General features: G+C 43.0%; 1 long non-coding RNA gene across 1 annotated transcript in view; it reads left to right on the top strand.

Annotated features, from left to right (window-relative positions):
- The window catches only part of LOC142828209 (uncharacterized), a 61,929-nt gene extending 42,464 nt beyond the window's left edge, over positions 1 to 19,465 (top strand). The window contains exon 4 of the long non-coding RNA XR_012903104.1: positions 19,326 to 19,465. This is a non-coding gene — a long non-coding RNA (uncharacterized LOC142828209). The remainder of the gene's footprint in view (positions 1 to 19,325) is intronic.
- Positions 19,466 to 21,557: the final 2,092 nt, after the last annotated feature.

The raw sequence follows: 21,557 nt of genomic DNA, 5'->3' as shown, positions 1-21,557 counted from the left end.
CTTGTCTAAATGCCCTTCAAAATTCCTGTTTGGTGCCCTTGCTCAACTGGTCAGCAATTTGCTTGCCAGCTGACCTCTCTACTCAGCCCTGCTACTTAAGTGCCAACTCCTCATTCATAGGGAGGGGTTAACCACTTGGAGACTGATCACAGATGTCAGGGTCCCTGCCAGGGTCCTCACAGAGCCACAAACATATCATTCTCACCTGGCTGAGCCCAGAAACCCTGCCACATGGTGACCCTCAAAGAAAACAAACAGCAACAAGCCAAACATACAACTCACCATGTCCTTTTGTTTCCAAGCACAGGATCCACAGCTATCCCCCCAAAAACTGCCTGTTCAGCTGCTCAAGACCTTGCTTGGCAAGTGATTTAGATATGCAAAACCTTCCCTGCTTAGCTCCACTCCCTCTTGAACTGGAAGGGATTAAACCTTTCAGATATTTCAAATACCAGGGTAGATAATGGATGGTATGGAAAAGGTATTTACCTTCTTTTATTATAAAGAACAGAGACATTCTGTGAATTTAAAAGGCTGTAAATTTAACACCAACCAAAGGAAATACTTTCTCACACAATGCATAAGTAAAGTGTGGAACTCCTTGCCACATGACATTGCGGAGGCTGAGTTAAGTAGAATTCAAACTGGGATCAGACATGTATATGGATAATAAGGAGAGCAGCTACATGAGGTCAATTTTATTTACTACTTACTTAATTACTTGCTTATGGATATAAACTTTCCTGCTTCAGGGTGTAAACCAACTATTAAATGAAGAAGACTGTGCAGTCACTTGCATTATGGGCAAATTAGTCCTTAGCTGTTTGACCATTAAAAGGATTCTAACACCTTCCTCTGAAGCCATTATTGGAGACAAATTATTGAACTGGAGGGCCCAATGGTTTGATCCACCTAGCAATTCCTATTTTGTGGTGTAAGATAGCTTCTGCTGCCCAGTGTCACAGAGACTTTCCTTTCCCATGGACATAAGTCACCAGGTCACTCAGGTGTATTTAGGTCAGTCTCCTAGAGCAGAGCAATAGGTGAATAGAGTAAGACAATCAGTGGAAGGAAGGCCCAGATTAAAGGACACTCGCCAAGCACTTGGAAGACTGCAGCTCAGCTCCACACTTTCGATGTGATCTTAGACCTTCATCGGAGGAGAATGGTACTTTCTTCCTACCCAGGCATGTTTGTGATGGGCAATGGAGCTGGGGTCATACAAGTTCCTTAGCTAGAACAAGCAAAGGGATGGTACCACTAGGGCTATGTCTACACTGGCGGGTTCTTGCGCAGGAACAGTCATTTGCAGTCTAGACGCAGCCTAGATGTTTTCATATTCTCCTCAGATCAGCGGTTCTCTGAGTCTCACCAGACTCTCCTACTGCCGACTTTCTTTGCTGTGCCCTCAGTCTTTGTGCTATGTGCCACAATGTGGTAAAACGTCTCCGTTTGATTAACTCTGTTTTAAAGCAGGCCATCTATGGAGCCACACGTTCTGGTGGAGGTATCTGTCAGGTGGGTAACATCAGATCAATACTGTAGCCACCAGACAGAATACATAATGGATGTTTCCACGGTGGGGATGGGAAAGAATGGCTAGGTGGGGGGGCAATTTGAGGCTGGTATTTGGTATGATCCAAGCCAAGGGTTGTAATCTTAAGGGGCAAGGATTATTCCACATAAGTTCCTCTGAGCTATGCTATTCCAGAGAGAGGATAAATCCATATTCTCAACCAATTACATTTTCTGGTCTAGTCTCTCGCTCTCCCTTTGATCTTTAAATACTTTTCAGTAGGAGAAAGAAGCAAATGTTTCAAGATGAGTCAAAGGTTTCTGAGCAAGAAACAGAGAAATATATCTGAATGAATGACAAACTGTATTGTGCCCTAAAAAATCTGGATTTTTTAAAAGATGTACATTCATCTTTCTGCCTCCTAAATACTCCTGTTACTGGGGAAAATGCTTGCACACAGGAACTGAAATCACCTCTTCACAACTTTGAGAGCTAGTAATGAAAAATGCTTTATAAAAACTTAGTATTATTCTTCAATAACCTCTGTGCTTCATTTATTATTATTTCATAACAGGTCTTTATTAATGGGTCTGATGCTACCAGCCTTACTCATGGGGCATAGATCCATAGTAGTGCCATTGAAGTTAACAAAGGAAGGTGCAACCAAACCTTCCAAGATCAAGGGCCCATTGTGTTATGGTCTCTACACACCCAGAGAAAGAGGAAGTCCATGTCCCAGTGGGTATGTCTACACTAGCCCCCCTGGTTCGAACTAGGGAGGCTAATGTAGGCATTTGAAGTTGCAAATGAAGCCAGGGATTTAAATATCCCGGGCTTTATTTGCATCTTCCCGTCCAGGCACCATTTTTAAATCCCCTTAGTCCAAACTACCTGCCCGCAGCTACACATGGCATGGACTAGGTAATTCGAATTAAAGCTCCTAATTCGAACTACTGTTATTCCTCCTGCAGGTAGTTCGAACTACGGGGCATTTAAAAATGGCGACGCCCGGGAACATGCAAATGAAGCCCAGGATATTTAAATCCCACATGCAGCCCGCAAGGGCTCACTGTGCAGCCCGTGATGACTACAGGCAGCACGGACCCATCCGATCTGCCAGACGGGTGGAGGAGCGGAGCACCACTCGGGAGGGAGAAGTGAGGTGATTCTCACCGCCGGGCTGCCAGTGTGCAGCTCCGGCGTGAGAAAGCGGGGTGCGAGACAGAGGGCAGGACGCCGGCGTCACCGTGATGTCACGGCAGGCGACCGCTGGATTCAAAAAGGCTCCAGCAGCCCCACAAACTGGAAGGCAGAAGCCAGGTACGGGAGGAGAAAGAAGGGGGCTTGTGGTGAGGGAAGGGGGACAGGTCAGGAGAAAGGGGAAGGCACCAAGGGGCAGGGTGCAGGAGAGACAAATGCCAGGGGGCCAAATGGAGACAATGAGGAAAAGGGCAGGAGGGGAGGTGTCAGTGGGAGGGGGAACAGTGTGATGCTAGGAGAGGAGAGGGTAAGGGCATTGCTAGCCGTATGTTGTGCAGGCCTGATTTAATTGAAAAATCTTTAAAAAGTGTCACCCCCCCCCCAACCTACCCTTGTGGCCTGCAGCTGTTTTCTTTGGCGTAATATGGCCCTCGCCGCTTTCCAAGTTGTGCAAATCTGGTCTACATAGACAAGGTGAGATAGGCAGAGGAATGCCTAATTTACGAAACACGCTGAGCCAGGTGCCGGGCATCAGAATTTAAATAGATATACACATGCCCACTGGCAGAAATGGAGCATTTATGGGGACTTTATCATCAGAAACTTAGGCATCTATGGAATTTAGCCATTTGCAGGGTCACAGGCAGCTGAAGTGGTGGTTTTGGGGACCTATATTTTGGACTTTGTGGGTATCAGAATCTGTCACCATCAGAATAAAACATCCACCGAGTCAAAGAAACTAAGATCAGCTCTGAGAAGCAAGAACAATGGCTTGCAACCGTGGTGAGATAATTTTCTGCCTTTTGTTTCTCGAGCATTGCATGACAAGCAGAGAACGAACCTTGACAATTTCCGGGAATATTTGAGCCCCATGTTAACATTTCCAGCCTAACGCCTTTCTGAATGGGACCTTCTGTTCAGATAAAAGAAAAGAGACAGAAAAAGTGCAGAGGAGCAAAGAAGAAAACTAATCCAAGTGCCTTTTCAATGGTGAAAGACACCTGGCTCGCAAATGTGGATATTCACATATGGAGCAGTGTGAGACATCCTTGCAGCTGAGAGCAGCGTGAACCCCATGTCTCACCAGGGTGTTCTTTTGTACAACGCAGTGTAGGGTCAATGACTACCACGCAGTACACAAGAATATATTATGCAGCGGCTGTGATGCAGTGAGTCTGAAAAGCCAACTCCCCACCCCCACTTGCTTGCCTTGATTCCTGTCTGTGCCCCGCAGCTGTGGCAACAGGCAGAGTTACAGCTGACGAGGTGGGTACCAAATCCTTCTGGCCAAAGGCAGTAATACAGGGACGCTTCATCCAATGGAGCTGGTACAAGTACAACCAATGGAATTCCAGAAGTGGGGAAGAGAGCAGGTGCTGGTATAGGTACTGGGCAGTGTCTCAGGAAACTTGCACTGTGTCCCCAGCCTCCCTACGGCCCCTGCTGCCTGACAGTGGGCAAATCTCTGTCCCATGCTTTTCCCCTCTCCATGGTATTATTAATTTGCTGTTCTGTACATCCTAGGAGCCCCAGTCACATGCCAGAGTCTCATTGCACAAGGTGCTGTACAAACGCAGAACAGAAAGGCAGTCTCTGCTCTAAGAGTGTAACAACCTACGCACAAAACTGGAGGTGACCGATGGGTACAGGCCCCCAGATTAGGGAGTGCAAGGAAGCAATGAGGCACTCTTTATGCAGGGTTTAGTACAACAGAGCTTCCTTTTTGGTGGATGCTTCAAATGCAACAGCCTGAGCAAGGTGCGGTGCATGTTATCTGCAGCACCCCTGCAGTTGGCATGATAGCAAGCCACTAGCCCTTTGGTGGAGCAGGAACTGTACTGTAATTTGCTGCTGGCCTGAACTAGTTTTGCTTCACTGGATGATGAACTGGGTGGGGTGAACACAAGGCTCTGCTCATTCCATACCCCTCCTCGGGGAAGTAGAGGCTATGCTGTCCTCATTTACACCAGGTCTCTCACGTATTGTCCTAGGCAGGCAGGTCATCCACAATAGCAGAATTGTCAATGCTTGTAATTCGGAAAGTGTATTTGTAGTTTTTCTTAAAGTACCTGCTCCTGGAGTCATGTGATTCTCTGCTTTCATTTTTTGCGGGGGGAAAGTTTCAGGCTCCCCCAAATGCAGAGAAAAGCTGGAAGGGTTGACTCATAAAGGCACCACCAAGAAGGTAAACAAAAATATTCCCAACATTTAATATTTTTAAATCTAATTTTTAAAACAGAATAATTAATTTTGAATTCTTGGGGCTGGTAATGCTGCAGGCAAGTCCTAACTAATTCATCTGGGTACAGGACCTTATCCTGCTCCCACTTCTGCCTATTCTTGCACATCACTGACTCAGCGGACTGACTGGATGGACCCTAGTGTATCTGCAAGCTGAATTTGGACCATTGAAGATACATTAGACTATGCCTGCTCACCCCCTCTGTTTGGCATGCTTTGAATATAATCACTTTGACAAATCCAATCTACTCTTTCTAGTGAGCATGATTAGTCTTCTTATTAAATAGGATTATGTTAATAAATTGCTTCTGTCTTTGCAGTGTTCAGGCAAACAGTCAAACAAAGGGCAGCCTTCATTTGGCAAGATGGCTCAGGCTAAGCGGATGGCAAATTTTAGGCACTAATTGAAATTCTAAACTAATAACATGTAGCACAATTTGTCTTTAATGGCTTTAAGAGAGGTTTTCTAAGGCACAGCGTTACTGCTACAGCACCAAAGCCTCTTTTCCTTGTTGAGATGGAAGAACTAGCTAGGATCACTGACCTGTGTTATCCCTTTGATACTATGGGGTTTCATCTGAGGTCATTACATCAGGTCTTTTGTTATTACAGTATTCATGCTGCATTTGTACGCCGGGCCTCAGAGTCATGTTTCCCTCAGTACAGACCCAATTTCTCAACTTCTTTATTAATAACTGCAGTCTTCATTAATAGCACTACTGTAGAACTTAGAAGCCTCAACCATAATTGAGGCACTGTGGTACGAGGTGCTGTAAAAATATTTAGGGCTGATTTACACAACCAAGTTAGACCGGCTTAACTAATTTGCTGAAGGCTATGAAAAATGTTACACTTGGAATGGTGTAGTTAAGCCAACCTAAGCTCTAATGTAGACCCCACTAGTTGAATTCTTCCATCGACCTAGTGACCGCCTGTCAGAGAGATGGGTTTACTAGAAGCTCTTCTGTTGCTGTAGAAAATGTCTACGCCCCAGCTTTATCTTGGCAGCACTGCAGTTATGCTAGGACTGCATTTCTAGTGTAGACATACATTGGAAGAAGCACTACCTTCCCTGGGTGAAATAGACAAGACAGAAAAAGCATTCAACGCAGGAAGGACCACTATCCTCATTTTACAAAGCAGAAAATGGGAATCAGAGAAATGAAGCACATAGAAAATCAGTGACAGCATTGGAAACTGAATAGATGTCTTTTTCCTCTCAAAGGTTTCAGTTATTAACTTTACAAAGGCTCTTAGTGCATCTACACAGCACCCTTAGCTCGAAATAAGCTACGAAATGTGCACTATGCAAATTACATAGCTTATTTTGATGCTATTTTGAAATAGCTCATTTTGTAATTTGGCGCAGTCTACACAGCACTTATTTCAAAATAAATTTCTATGCCGAAATTCCCCTTAACCATCATGGAATGGGGGTTACTGGGATGTCAGAATAAGCTGCTTGTTATTTTGAAATCTATTTGGAAATAACGGGCTGCTGCAATAGACGCGAAATAACTATTTCGGGATATTTCTGGTATCCTGAAATAGCTCTGCAATGTAGACGTACCCTTATTGTTTAGTTCCCCCACTCACATATTTTTTCCAGAAGCTGGAAGAGGACACCTTTTGAATCCTTGTGTGGTCCTTGGTGTTTTTAATTTAATGATGCCCACTACAAAATGAGTCACCTGGGAATAAAGAAATGAAGTTATTTTACAGCAGCAACACAGAGTATTAGGAACACAGTCCTGTGAAATATGACCAGCTGTGTAATAGTTCATTTAGTTACCATTGAGATCATTGTAACTCGGTAAGTTAAAGTGTTAGTATCCCAGTGACATTAATTGAAGAGAGAGAGTCCTTCTGTGTAGTGATGGAAGGTCAGATTCTGATCTGAGTTACACCAATGTCAATTAATTTCATTGGTGTTACCCTGGAATTACACTCCCCCATAAAGGAAAAAAATTATCAACTCCAGCATGCACATGAGTTACCGGTACCTTCCCCCTGCCAGGCACAAATGAGAAGCTCGCACAGGTTGCCTCGGCTAATGACACAGGTCAGCAAGGTCCCCTGTCATGAAGGTTGCTGCTGCTTCCTTCCCCTGCCTGTGAATTCTCTTAGCTCCGCCCCAGATGCACTTAACCCCTCGTACCACTCTCAGCGACAGCCCAAAACGTTATTCCATTTCACTGCACACGGCCAGCTGATGTGCCACCAACTCAATCAGTGTCATGCAGAGAGCGTGGACTTCAAATGATGAAATGCTATCAGCCCATTTGTCATGAGTGTATGGGTGTGTGTCTGTTCAATGTCAAAGACAATGCAGCAGGATACATTTGTAATATGGTGTACTTCATGCAGCATGTCCCCCCGAATGCTGTGCTGAGGCAAAGAGCTGTATTCGATAGAGCTGAAGAAGGCTTTTTATGATTCCGAGAAACAAAGTGGCTCTGAATCGCAAGAAGGGAACTAGACAGAGGATTATGCATAGATTATAAACAGGGCAGCAACTGCTTCTTAACTAGGTGTTTGTACAGCTCCTAGCACAATGTCACCTGGGGCCTCTAGTTATTAGTGCAATACAAATAATAACAGTGGGAGAAGCCCAAATGAAAAAGTAGATTCCAATAGCAAGGGTTTGAAACGGAGGACAAGAAGTAGGAGTCAAGGAACTGGAAAGAACTTCATTATCCTCATGTATTAAGAGAATGTATTTTTGTAGCTGTGTTATTCTCAAGATAAGGGAAAGCGGGCGAGGAAGTATCTTTTATTGGATCATCTTCGTCTGGTGAAAAGTCAAGTTTTTGAGCTTCACCGAGCTGTCCTTCAGGTGTGAAGATGGTAAAGTGACACTGGTTATCTGCTCCAGATCTGACGAACAGGTCAATGAAGTTGCGAAGCTTGTCCCTTCCACTAACAGAAGCTGAAGTTATTGCCTCACCTATCTTGTTACTCTCATAATAAGAGAACGACATACTGCTACTTTCCAAATACAGAACAGAAATAGTTATGAAACATGTCTGTCTATTTTGCATCATAATTAACAATTTTATCATAATAAATACTATTTTGTGTGTTATTACAGTGCATAGGAACCATATTTTTCCATCTTCATCTAATAATTGGCCTATACTTCTGCTATCATTTATTTTGTTCCAAATAAACAAGAGGTACCATGCTGCCTAGCGGGTATGAAATTATCTTGGGTCTCATAAAATCCAAGATCTGTTCTTGATGCTGCCACTGGCCTGCTTGCTGACTTGGGGCATGTCAGATCCCTTCTCTGTGCCTCCGTTTTCCCATCTGTAAAATGGGAATAATAATAGTGAAGAGATTTATGAAGGTGGGATGGGATGTGCAGGATTCTTATTCCTGATTGCTGCCTTCTCTTTATCACTGAACTTGGATGGACTTTCAGTCAAAGTTGCCCTCTGACTTAATTATGGAATTGTGGGGTTTTTTTGGCCCATCTGACATACTCTTCTTAAAGACCTCCTCATTATTATTGGCATTTTTCAGTCAAAATTTTTCTTCCCGGTCAATTTGTCTCTTAATTTTCTTCAGCTTTGGGAAATTAGACCTTTTGAGCATCATGTGTATATATATATATATATATATATATATATATATATATATATATATATATATATATATATATTAGCGCTTGAGACTTTCATCTCTTGGCCCATACAGAATATAATCAGGTCATGATCAGAGATCCTTAGGCAACCATCAGCTTCCAGTCCTCTGATTAATTCATCTTTATTTATCATAATGAGATCCAAAGTAGAATTACCTCATATTTGATTAAATGTCTTTTGTATTAGAAAATCATCATCCATAATTTTTAGAAACTCTAATGATGTTTTGCTACTGGCTGCATGAGATGGTCAGCATATGTATCCCAGTTAAAATCCCCTGTATCTACACAATCCTTCTTTCCACGCATTCCAATACACACAGATGCTTCAGGGAGAAATTCATCCTTTTTTTTAAGCTAAAAGCATTGAAAATACAAAATGAAATGAAAGTTGAAAATACAAAGCTCATTGCAATGTGGTTTCAGCAGGTGCAAATGAAATAGGATTCCATTCCCGTAGCCTCATCTTCGTTGTGGGTGGGGTCGGAGTTGTTAAGGTGCCTTGAGAAAATACAGCTAACAAAAAAAATGAAAGACCCACTCTCTCAGCAGTGTAGCTTCTACCAGGAGCAGTGACCAGGTAGGTGCTTTGCAATATACTATATAATTAATAATTAGTTAATAATTTAAATGACAGCCATGCCAAGAGGTCCCAAGCAGGTCAAAATTAGAGCAGGTTGAATAATTTTCTGATCATAGAATCACAGAAGATTAGTACCGGAAGAGACCTGACAAGGTCATCTAGTTCAACCCCATGTTTGAATCAGGACCAACCCCAACTAAATCATGATGGAAACTGTTGTTTCTGCCCAAAATATGTTTTTCTGTGCAGCATAGCTGGGCACAGTTTTGTTTATTAGAAATACAGTTTTGGTTACCTCACAAATATTCATGAAATAGTTCTGGCTATTCACAAAATGACTGGAAGCGGAAGAAGAGATGGTAATGGTGCACTTCTCTTCCCTATCTCCACACCCTGTAACCCTGGGTACGTCTAAACTACATGCCTCCGTCGACGGAGGCATGTAGATTAGCCAGATCGGCAGAGGGAAATGAAGCCGTGATTAAAATAATCGCGGCTTCATTTACATTTAAATGGCTGCCCCGCCCTGCCGATCAGCTGTTTGTCGGCAGATCGGGGCAATCTGGACGCGCCGCGCCGACAAAGAAGCCTTTCTTGATCGGCACAGGTAAACCTGGTTTCACGAGGCATACCTGTGCCGATCAAGAAAGGCTTCTTTGTCGGCGCGTTGCGTCCAGACTGCCCCGATCTGCCGACAAACAGCTGATCGGCAGAGCGGGGCAGCCATTTAAATTTAAATGAAGCCGCGATTATTTTAATCGCGGCTTCATTTCCCTCTGCCGATCTGGCTAATCTACATGCCTCCGTCGACGGAGGCATGTAGTTTAGACACACCCCTTGAGCTCACTGGCTAGGACACCTCAGTTCAAACCCCTGCTCCGAAACAGGCCCAAAATGGACTTTTTTCAACTCACCCAACATTTTGGAGTCTTCAGGTGCAGGTTGAACAGAACTGATTATTTTTTTTGTAACTGCCACTGGTCTTGAACAATCACGTCTTTAATGAGCTGTTGTCAAGGCCCATTGTGGTAGGCACTGTGCATACAGACCGCAAGACAAAATTCAACAGGTGGAACGGACGAGCAATAAGGACGGGAATGGCGAGGGGGAGGAGGAGTAACAACAATGTATAGCAGAGGTTAAGTATGTCCTATTGCACCCATGGGCCTATAAAACCAGGGGATGTAGCTGCAGGTCACATGCTTGCTCCTAGTTGGCTTTCTTAGGCGAAGGAGCAGAAAGGGAGGGAGATCCTTAGCCAAGGAAGTAGCTGGATCTTTGTTCATGTCAGGCAAAAGGCCCCTGAGAGAGACAACTGCTGGGAGCAGAAGCCAGCTGAGGGAGGGAAACGTCAGCTGAGGAGGGCTATGAATTGCTGGGAGGAAGACCCATGAAGCCTGGCAGGTAAGACAGGAGCCTGACGGCAATGAAACTCTCCCAGAGTGGTGACATTTGGTTCTGGATCTTTACTGCAGAGATTATAAGGAAAAAGCTCTATCGAAAGGACAGGGACTGAGCAATGTTTTGGAGCAAGATTAGACCTTCCCCAGCTGATAGATGGGCCCCTCCATATGTGCATGATCCTAGCCAATTGATAGCAGAAGTCTCATCCAGCCACCTGCCAAGCTGTAAGGAGATGGCAGCTTTCTGTCTGTACTGGAGCACAGGTGAGTTTTCAGGAATGACTGGAAGGAAGACAAAGTGGCTGGCTTTGTAGATGTTACGTACGTTGTTTTAATGACTGCAGGAGCCTACACGAGCACGGAACTGGGGAGCGATAACTTGGTCACGGATTGCACCCCGTCCCAGACTGAGTGGTACTCACAAGTGGGAGAAAACAAACACCTTCATGTTTAACAGAATTCCACTGGGAATATGATGTTTGCAACGTAAAAGAGACTCATAAAAGGCAAGATGCACAAACCACAGGTCAGCAATAAACTCCGTTATTAGGTTATTCTTCCAGAAAGTGATACGGTTGGAGATGACTGTTGCCATCCAATAGTTTTTAAGGTAGAACATTCATGATGCCTAACACACTCAGTAGGCTTGGCAAACGTATCTTTAGGAGAGGAGTTCCAGAGAGCTCATTAATGTAGAGCCTCATGGTATTTGAGCATATGCTGTGCTTTCCAGAGCTTGCTCAAAATTGCCCTATCTCCATACGTCTTTAATGAATTTCTCCATGTTTTCCTAAGTTCTTGACCCTCTGTTAGTCCTGAAATTCTCAGCAACTTCTTGGGGTTCACATGTGTCCTGAAAAAAGCACATGAATGCGACCAAGATGAGCACAGAAATACTCCGGGGCGAGCTAACTAGAGTTCTCAGCTCAACCAGTCTCCTTCAGCTGCCTGTCTGTGCTACTGCACTCACATGCATCCTTTCACTGCCTTTAATTGCCGCACATTCTCCCCTTGTTCACAATGCCCACCGTCACCTGGTAAGCACCTCCCAGATTCTGCACTTGCATTGCTGTGTATTATAACTGCTCATCCAGATTTTGCACAGATGTGTGTGCTGCAAGGAAGGGCCTGATCCTGCCTTAACGCCCTGGATGAGTGCTCCACAGACCTGGATACCTTCCAGATTCAGGCCCAACAAAGAAACTGTTAGAGGAGGCTACCCGGCACCATTCAATACTGAAGCAGATGACACAGCAGAATGCAAAGCAGCAGCAAATTGCCTGTGCGGTGCTTTGTTGCTAAGAAAGATGGACGCCTCCTTTCTGCTTTGCTGAGTAACATTTAGTTGTTCAGACTTATTCATTTCCCTTTCTTAGCCAGGCTGCCGCTTTTTAAAGATCATTGAGCTCAGTAGTTTCAGTGTTAAATTAAATGCACTGCAAGCAAAAATAATCCCCATAACAGGAGATGTTATCTGGGGAACCTTGGATAAATTTCCATGGCTGACAGTTGTTCAAATGAGTGCTCTGAACAGAAGTCTAATAGCAACAATATTCTTCATTCTCTTTGCCTTCTTTTCACTAGGCATGGGGGGAAACGAAGAGGGAAACATAGTTTTCCTAATGTTGCATTTATTCAGCTTTGATGACTTTACTGTGGCTGGTTAACAAACCAGCTCTTTATCAGTGAGATTACAGCTTAGTTGAGAGAATTAAGGGTCTTAATACAAAACGTGAGCAGTAGCAAAGGGCTTGTCTACACTATACAGCTAAATTAACAGTGCTGAGATTGATACAGTGGCACAGATGTATTGAGTCTGGTGAAGACATTCAGATGTAGGGGGTCTGGTGAAGAACTAGGGGTCACCAAATGAAATTAATAGGTAGCAGGTTTAAACAAACAAAAGGAAGTTTTTCTTCACGCAGCGTACAGTCAACCTGTGGAACTCCTTGACAGAGGATGTTGTGAAGACCAGGACCTTAACAGGGTTCAAAAAAGAATTAGATAAATTCATGAAGGATAAGTCCATCTATGGCTATTAGCCAGGATGGGTAGGAATGGTGTCCGTAGCCTCTGTTTGTCAGAGGCTGGAAATGGGTGAAAAAGTATCACTTGATGATTACTTGTTCTGTTCGCTCCCTCTGGGGCATCTGGCCTTGGTCACTGTTGAAAGACAGGATCCTGGGCTAGATGGACCTTTGGTCTGACCCAGTATGATTATTCTTATGTTCTTATGTGCTTATGTAAGTCGACGAGCGAGCACTCTCCCATCAATGTCTATAATCTACCTCAATGACAGGCAGAAGCTATGTTGCTAGGAGTTTGCCTCCCAAGGACATAGCATAGTGTGGACACTGCTGTAAACTGATCTCAGCTATGTCAACTCAAATTATGCTATTTATGTAACTGAACTAGCATAACTGAGAATCAACAGACAGCATTAGTGTAGAGCAGGCCAAACGGTTCCTGCTGACAATGGTTGGCTGAGTTGGCCATTCTGTTTCTCTGCCTTTTCCTTAAATGATGGAAATGTATTTTGAAGTAGTGGATTCAGATTATATTGAAGTCTATAAGAATCCTTCACTCTCATCGGAGTCAGAAGAGTTACACCGGATCCAGTGCTGGAACAGCTTTGGTGGATTCATCTTTACATCAGGACTGGACGTCTCTCTAAATTATATACTCTTCTTCAGCTAAACATTTGGCCCTGGGTCATTAATTGTTGGGTGAGGTTCTATGCCCTTTGTTATGCAGGAGATCAGACTAAATGATCAAAATTCTCTCTTCTGGCCTTAAAATCTTTGGGCCCAATTACACTAAGGACGCCATATACTGCTCTTGCAGGATCAAAGCACCTAATTAACTCCTGCTTCAAGGCTCCTTTGCAAAGCCAGAGTGGTGTAAAATGGCCTTTGTATGACAGTAAATCAAGCTCCAGGAAATTACGAATTGAGAGGAGACTCGAGCCATTTTGGGTTTGTCTCCTGATGAAAAACTGAATCACAATCTCCACTCAAAAGGATCTGAGTTTGAAGGGGTTCCGTGATCTATAGCTAAGTGGACAGGTGAGAATATCAAGCACCGAATAGCGGGTCAAGGTGACAGAGGGCACCTGCTTCATGTAGGAAGAGGGAAATATATAACAATGTTTGTTTCGCTGTTGGTTTGGACACACTATGAGACATGCTTTGATTGTTTTCTTATCAAGAAATGGCAGAGGAAGCACAATAAGTTAATTATACAGCAGCTGAAACTACCTGCAAAATCAGCTCAAATTCAGTGAACAGTTTTAGACAAGAAAAATAAAAATAAAAATTTTGGAAATGCCAAAGTTGTTTGTTCCTGAAATATGCAAAATGAACCATCTCCACGTCTGGTTTTCCTTTCATCTAGGAAAACCATTCAGTGCTGGTGCAAAACTAGCCTATTTTTTCTGGATGTTTTATTCTGGCCTCCAAACCAAAACCAGTTCTTAATCCAGCTCTACTAACAGCTCAAGAGTTTGTAGCTCTGCATGCTGGTCCAACTTGGGAATTTTACCACTGTCTTGAACCCAACCAGGATTCAATCATGTGTACACTAGGCCCTTCTGCTTCCCTGGTTGCAATTCTATCACTTCTTATTTCTCTCCATTCTCTTTTAACACTGTGAATGTTTGGCTTCCATTGTGCATTGAAAGCGTTAGCATAAAATTGTGTTTTAATGATGTCTGTGCACCCAAAATAGTGAGGTGAGACTGCTGGAAAAGAAGATGCTTTCTAAACAATGCTCTTCTTATTATTTCACGGATGTATATATTTTTTCTCTTGTTGGATTGGGTGTCTTCCCCTGCTTCACTCCAGCTATATTTCTTTACAGCTGATGATTTCTTGTTCTTTTTTGGCCTCTATTCCCTGGTTAAAAGCAAAGTCATCAATAATTTTAGATGAAATGTATTTGCTACAGCACTCCAGGATAACATGGTTTGAATGTTCTGATTGATTTACGTCTCTGAAAAGCAAAGTGCATCAGACATGTGTCTGTGGAAGCCTTTGGTTTTTTGCAAAGGCATGAGCCCCGTGCCTCATTAGTCTCCCAAGCTTTTCTTTTGTTACCTGTTGTGTTTCACACATTTCTATAAGCTGTCTGCCTCTAATAAATGAAATTATACTTCAGCTGTAAAGTGCTCCCATAAGCAATCAAAGAAATGTTACCTTGCAGTCTCTGAGCGTAAGCATCATCAGTACCATTGTCACATCATCGAGATGTAATGCAGCCTGGTTATTAGTTTTATGCTAGCCTGACAGCTCCGGTGGTGGAATATCACTAAAAGCCAAACACTGTCAGAATCAAAGCATGGAACATGAGCCCACACCAGTCTTAAAAGCCCTGCACTCAATATTGCACCTAGTGATTGAGACAACAGAACAGCTTACCCCAATGTAAATCCAAAGTGATGCCATTCAGGAAGCTGAAACTAGACAAATTCAGACTGGAAATAAGATGCAAGAGTTTAATGGCAAGGGTAATTGGAACAACTTACCTATTGCTGTGGTGGATTGCCCCGCACTTGAAGTTTTTAAATTATAAAAGAGGTGCTGTGGATCATTAAAGGCATGAGTACCCCTCCACAGAATCACAAAATCATAGGGTTGGAAGAGGCCATCAAGTCCAACCCCCTGCTAAAAGCAGGACTGTAACATGGCAGGCCTCACCGCCACATGCACCTCCTGTTGGACACTCTGGGTACGTCTAGACAACAGTGTTATTTCGGAGTAACTGACGTTATTCCGAAATAACATAATGCGCGTCTACACTACAAGCCTTTATTCTGAACTAATGTCGAACTGGAGGACTTCTTACTCCGACCCCTGTAACCCTCATTTCATGAGGAGTAAGGGAAGTCAGAGGAAGAGTGCTCTTCCTTCAACTTCCTGCTGTGTAGACCAGTGTTTCTTAAACTATTTAAGACCATGGAACACCAAGCAATCTTTTTTTTTAAATGCGGAACGTCAGGGAAAAATTGTTACACAACCCCTTCCCCCCCAAAAAAACACACCAGCGGAAAGTTGTTGTTGAGCAGTACACAGTTTAAGAAACACTGGTGTGAACAGCGCCTAAAGGTGAGTTAAGCTATTTCGACTTAAGCTACACAACTTCAGCTACATCAATTGTGTAGCTTAATTCGACTTTAGCCCTGCTGTGTAGATGAACCCTTGGAGTCTTCTGGATGCTTCATCCTCGCAGGTTGGGTCCATACTGTAACCTGATCCACTGCAGTCTGCGTCTCCTTCTCTGACTGGGCCCTCTCCGTCCCAGACAATTTATTAGCCACCTCCCTAGGGTGGCTCTCAGGCAGTTCTCTCTGAGAACCTCCACCCCTTGCGCAAGCTGTTCTTGTGCAAGAAGCCGCCAGTGTAGATATAGACCAGATGTGACCTCCCTAATGCTGAATAACGGGGAATAATCACTTCTCTTGATCTGCTGGCAATGCTCCTATTAATGCACCCCAATATGCCGTTAGCCTTATTTGCAACAAGGGCACACTATAGGCATCTCAATGGGCTGGAAGATTGTCGTAACCAAGACAGTGTCCCAGGCTAGCATAGTTTTGCTAACTGCTTGCTTACTTACAATTTGTGGGGTATGAAGATTGAACTGTAACAGCACTTTGATTGGATGCAGAGGAAGCGCATGGCTCTCACAGGCAATGTTGAGTGAAATCAGCATGCACCCCGCTTCATGTGTCCTTGCTGTACGTGCATGTCACTATAGTAACACTGATGAGAAAAAAAACCCACATGGAAACTAACGGGATCTGGCATCACTGAGCATGGGCAATAGTAAAAAAAATGTCTCGTGGGCCACATGTAGCACTCCGATGAGCCACAAGAAGCCCTCAGGCCTTAGGTTGACTAACATTGATTACTGATGTAAAATCCTGTTTAATCAATTAAACGTTATATTTAACCAATTAAACACTTAAGTGGGGATGGAAGGGGGGCTGTTCTGGCTGGGTGGGAGTACCCCCTGCCCAAGGCAGGCACCTCCGGGCTGGAGCAGACCCCTGCTCCTGGTGCGCGGGGGGTTGCTCCAGCCCTTGTAGGTTAAATCATAACCCTTAAGCATCACCCAGTAAGGTGAAGCTTGCTGATTAACCGACTAACCATTCACATCCTTACCACTGATCTACTGAATATGGAATTGCCTAACTTGAAGTACTTGCTGAAGTTTCAGTATTGCTGGCATTTTAAGCATGAACATTAAGGCTGGCCTGAAGCAAACTGGTTGATATTTTTGGCATACAACTTTTTTTTTTTCAGCCAACAATGCAGAGGTGGCCACCCAAACATTTGGCAGATTCATGTCAATTTTGTTGAATTGGTTTTGTCCAAGAAAAACCAAAATCTGAAAAAACAAAATGTTTTGTTCAATCGGACTCAATTTTGTTTTCAACTTTTGAATTCACTGAAAATTTTGAATTTTTTGTCCCCCCGAACTCATTCTTCTCCTCCTCCCCAGTTATCTGGTATTGCTGGTGAATTTAAAAATTCCATTAGTCATCCAGCTCTAGTGCTGAACAGGGTGGGGCTTAAGCACATGCTTAAGTGTTTTCCTTATTGAGGCCTAAATATCACACGGCATTTTTCCAAGAGCAGACATTTCAGACCTGTGGCTCTTGCTGAATTCTAATGTGGGTAACTATATTATGCCTACTTAAAACTCTCCTTGCAGTTCAGGGGGAACAGTAGCCTTGACAATGTTTGTGTCCAACATTGTTGTATATTGTATCTCTGCACTATAAATAGCTATCCTGATTTACCACAGAGCTGGTGCAATTCAGTGAAGGCTGCAGTGATCTCTATATTCTTTATGCATCAAACGATATTGGATCATTGAAAAACAAAGAGGGTTCATCATACCTGTTTTTATACCTGCAATTTAATTATTACAGTAAAGACTACTATTTCATCATGCAGCATTTCTTCTAGGTGTATTAAGAGCTTCCAGGTTTCATCCTTTCTCATTATAAAACAACAAGGGGATATGAAATGAAACAGAAAAATGGTAAATTGAAATCTGATGTAAAGGAATATTTTGCTACCTCAACCAGTGAGCAAATTTCCTGTGGAACTCCTTGCCACAAGATATAGAGATGAAGCACTCAACAGAACTCAAAAAGGGTTTTAACATTTAGGGCATGTCTACACAGCAGAGCTAAAGCTGAAAGTAAACTACACAACTTGAGCTACATCAATTGCGTAGCTTAAGTCGAAGTAGCTTATTTCAGCTTTTGGCACTGTCTACAAAGCCAGAAGTCCAAGAAAGAGCACTCTTCCTCCGAATACCCTTACTTTTCCTAAAATGAGGGTTACAGGAGTCGGAGTAAGAAGTCCTCCAGCTCGACATTATGTCGAAATAATTGCTTGTAGTGTAGTTGCAGACTGTGTTATTTTGGAATAATGTTAGTTATTCCAGACTAACTACCTTTATATATAGGTAACACAAATAGCCAGAGTTATATTACTAAATATGTTTTTAAAATAGCTAAGAGCTTTGGAAGGGATATAGCCCTTCATGCTTCAGACGATGAATTGGCTTCTAAAAATTGGGGGTGAGGAAGAAACTTTCCCTGAGGCCAGGGTATCCCATAACTGACTGTTGCAGGTGTGTGTGTGTGTGTGTGAGGGGGGGGGGGGAGAGGTGAAGGTAATTCACTTTCCTCGAAAGCTTCTGGTGTTGCTCATAACTGAAGGTAGGCTACTGAATAGGATCAACTGTTGGTATGGTCCAATCAGATTGTTCCCATGGTAATGGAATGGGTTGATGGGTAGCTCCAGGACCTTGAGAATTGTAAAATACCAGGCAGAATATTATATTTAAAAATGGGTAGCTATTATCTTTCTTTCTCTCTTGAAATACATTCACAAACACATGGCAGAGATCCTCTCTGAAGCTGGAAATGGGACTCATCGTTCCAGAACACATAATAGCAAAGGCAAGCAGGCACTGTGTTATGGCAGTAATCATAGTTCCAGTTGTCCAAAGGGGGGGAAAAGCCAGACATTTGCATAACCTGCAAGCTGCACGAAGCTATACACAGTCATGCTCATGCTTTGGGAGGCCCTAGTTTGCTGAATATACGTCTTTGACTTTCCATTGAGAACAGCGAGAGGAAGCCATCCTTTGACTCCTCCAAACACAACATTTGGCAAGAGTCCCAAATGCAAAGGTGTCTGTGGGCTATGCACCTATTCCTGGTCCCACCGAATTCAACGTCAAAGCTTCCTTGGGAGTGTTTTCAGGTCCTTTATGAGCCATGTGCTGCCCTTGGTCTGGGCATGTGGGAAGCTCCCTTTGTTATCAGCAAGGGATGCACGCACAGGTTGCAGGCATCTTGTGGCTGAAGAATATGCGTAGGAGGCCTGAGTCTTATTGCCACCTTTTCCCTGGGCTTCCCCTGTGACCATGGGCAAGTCATTTAAGCAAACAATTTCCAATGGCATTCACCAGTGTGGGGTGCAATCAAGGACCCCAGATGTAGGGGTAAACTGAGGCAGTCCAGGGTATTCTGCTAAGAACTCTCTTTCAAATCCTAAATTTGAGGCAAGGCCTGGGAACACACAGAACAAGCAGTTAACATGACCCTGGTCGCCCTGGCAACCACATTCCAAGAGGGCCTCACTCCAATAAGACCCTGGCTGGTACCGAAACAAACTTCATGGAAGTCGTTCTTACTGTCTCCTTTAATTCTAGATAATAAACCTGGATCCCAAGGACCACGCCAACGTGGAGCAGTAATCCTTCTACAGTAGAAACATCATAATTTCAGCAAACAAAGTTGCCATCAACATGTCTTTTGTTTATGTTGGCTTATTTAGCTTGTTAGGAAGAACTACCTGTATCATTGATAAGATGTTTAATTGGCGGTGGGCGGAGATACTGTGTAACCTTTGTAGTTTATTGGCTTATATGCTCATTATGTCTTGCTGCTAGGACCTATGAAATTGCTTCCACTACCTGCTGCCTATATAATTCATTGTAATGTTTTGATTAACCAGTGCTCTCCAGGTTAACCCCTGGTTGGTACTCCACAGCGCTGGTGTACAATAAATCCTCAGCTTGTTTTCACCTGCATCCAGAATGTTCAAAATTATTCCCTACGCCAGAAATGGGGCATTCACCACTATTGAGCAGTTTTGAAAATGTAGGTTTTATTCTCACTCTGATCCAATTTCTAAGGGTACGTCTAGACTACATGCCTCTGGCGACAGAGGCATGTAGATTAGGGTACCGGACATAGTAAAATGAAGCGGCGATTTAAATAATCGCTGCTTCATTTAAATTTACATGGCTGCCGCGCTGAGCCGACAAACAGCTGATCAGTGCCTCATCCCAGGAGGCATACCTGGGTGGTCGACAAATACCTTTGATGTCGGCAGGGGAGCGTCCAGACTATCGCGCTGAGCCGACAAACAGCTGATCAGCTGTTTGTCGGCTCAGCGCAGCAGCCATGTAAATTTACTATGTCTGATACCCTAATCTACATGCCTCTGTTGCCAGAGGCATGTAGTCTAGACGTACCCTAACACTTTGCCTCACAGGCCTGTTGGGTTTGATCCAGCATCCACTTAAGCCAATGGAACGACCTCCACTTAGGCCCCTTATGCAGCTTAATTAGTGAATACCCTCAAAATTAATGAAGTATACAATAGAATGTCCTTCCCAGCATCTAACTAATACACGTTGGTATTAAAACAGCAACGTTATTTTAAAAAAATGCAACAACAGAATCACGGTTATAAAATAAATTCTCTCTAGAGAGCTGGCAAGCACTCAGTACTTTGCTGGTTCACTTTTAATTATCAATTACAACAAGGAAGGTGGGAGAATTTACATGTTATTCTCTCTGGGCACATCTACCCTGCATGGAAGAGCAACGCTACTGTGATCTGACTTCTGGGGTTCAGTTTAGCAGGTATAGTAGAAACCGACAGGAGCGTTTGATTCCATCGACCTCCTGCTGTGAGGATGGGGATTTCAGATATGTTGACTCCAGCTACGTAATTTATATAACTGGAGTTTGACTTTCACATGTAGTGTAGACCAAGTCTCTGTGTTCCATTCCAGAAGTTCCATCTAATGATGCTGAAGCCATATTATTCAAGTGGATAAAAACATATTTTGCATAAAAAATGTAATAAAAAATCCTTTTTCTTAACATTTTTCACAGTTCGTGGTGGGGTTTCTGTGTAAATCAGCATCTTTGGTTAGTTTCTTGACTAACAAAAATTGAAAATTATTTTTATTTTATTTTATTTCAAATAGCCAGAAAAAGTTGGTGAAATAAAAAATGGACTCCTGGAAACTTCCCATTTTGTTATCACCAAAAATGTTTCAGTGTAAATTTGACCGTCTTTATAAATTACACAAATTGGCTGCCCAAAATGAACCAGTCTATGGACACTTCTGTGCCTAAATCACATGCATCAGCATGCAAAGGATTAATTGGGTGTATAATGACCAATGTAATATGTACAAAAACAAATGTTATGCATGTACAGGCAAATTTTGTGGATAGAATCTTGGAGGAGAAAAACACATTTGTATATAATCACTCTATATAATAGGAAAATTTGGCTTTGTGAAAGAAGATGCTTTCCGCATCTACTAGAGAAGAATTAAAATGGAAAGATTTTTTTTTTATTTTTTTTAGTGCACAAACCTTGAGTCACTTTGGGGCAGGGAGAAAACTGAAGCATGTTGCAAGCTGCACAAATCAAAAGACAATGGAAGAATCTGTTTTAAAGCATTTTTGGGGGTGGGAACAAATTGCCATGGCAACCTCTAAATGGATATGTCTTCAAGAAAATCATGCTGTTCCCTTGAAAAGGGAGATGCATAATACAACAAGCACTTGAAAGTTATCTTTGAAAGGCATGTGTATGGGAAAAATCAGAAATGTTTTATAAATTCAAACTCATGAAA

This window comes from Pelodiscus sinensis, chromosome 1 (genome assembly GCF_049634645.1).
Source record: "Pelodiscus sinensis isolate JC-2024 chromosome 1, ASM4963464v1, whole genome shotgun sequence".
In the NCBI taxonomy this organism is placed as follows: Eukaryota; Metazoa; Chordata; order Testudines; family Trionychidae; genus Pelodiscus; species Pelodiscus sinensis.
The sequence above is the reverse complement of the archived record's forward strand: the minus strand, read 5'-3'. Positions and strand labels throughout refer to the sequence as shown.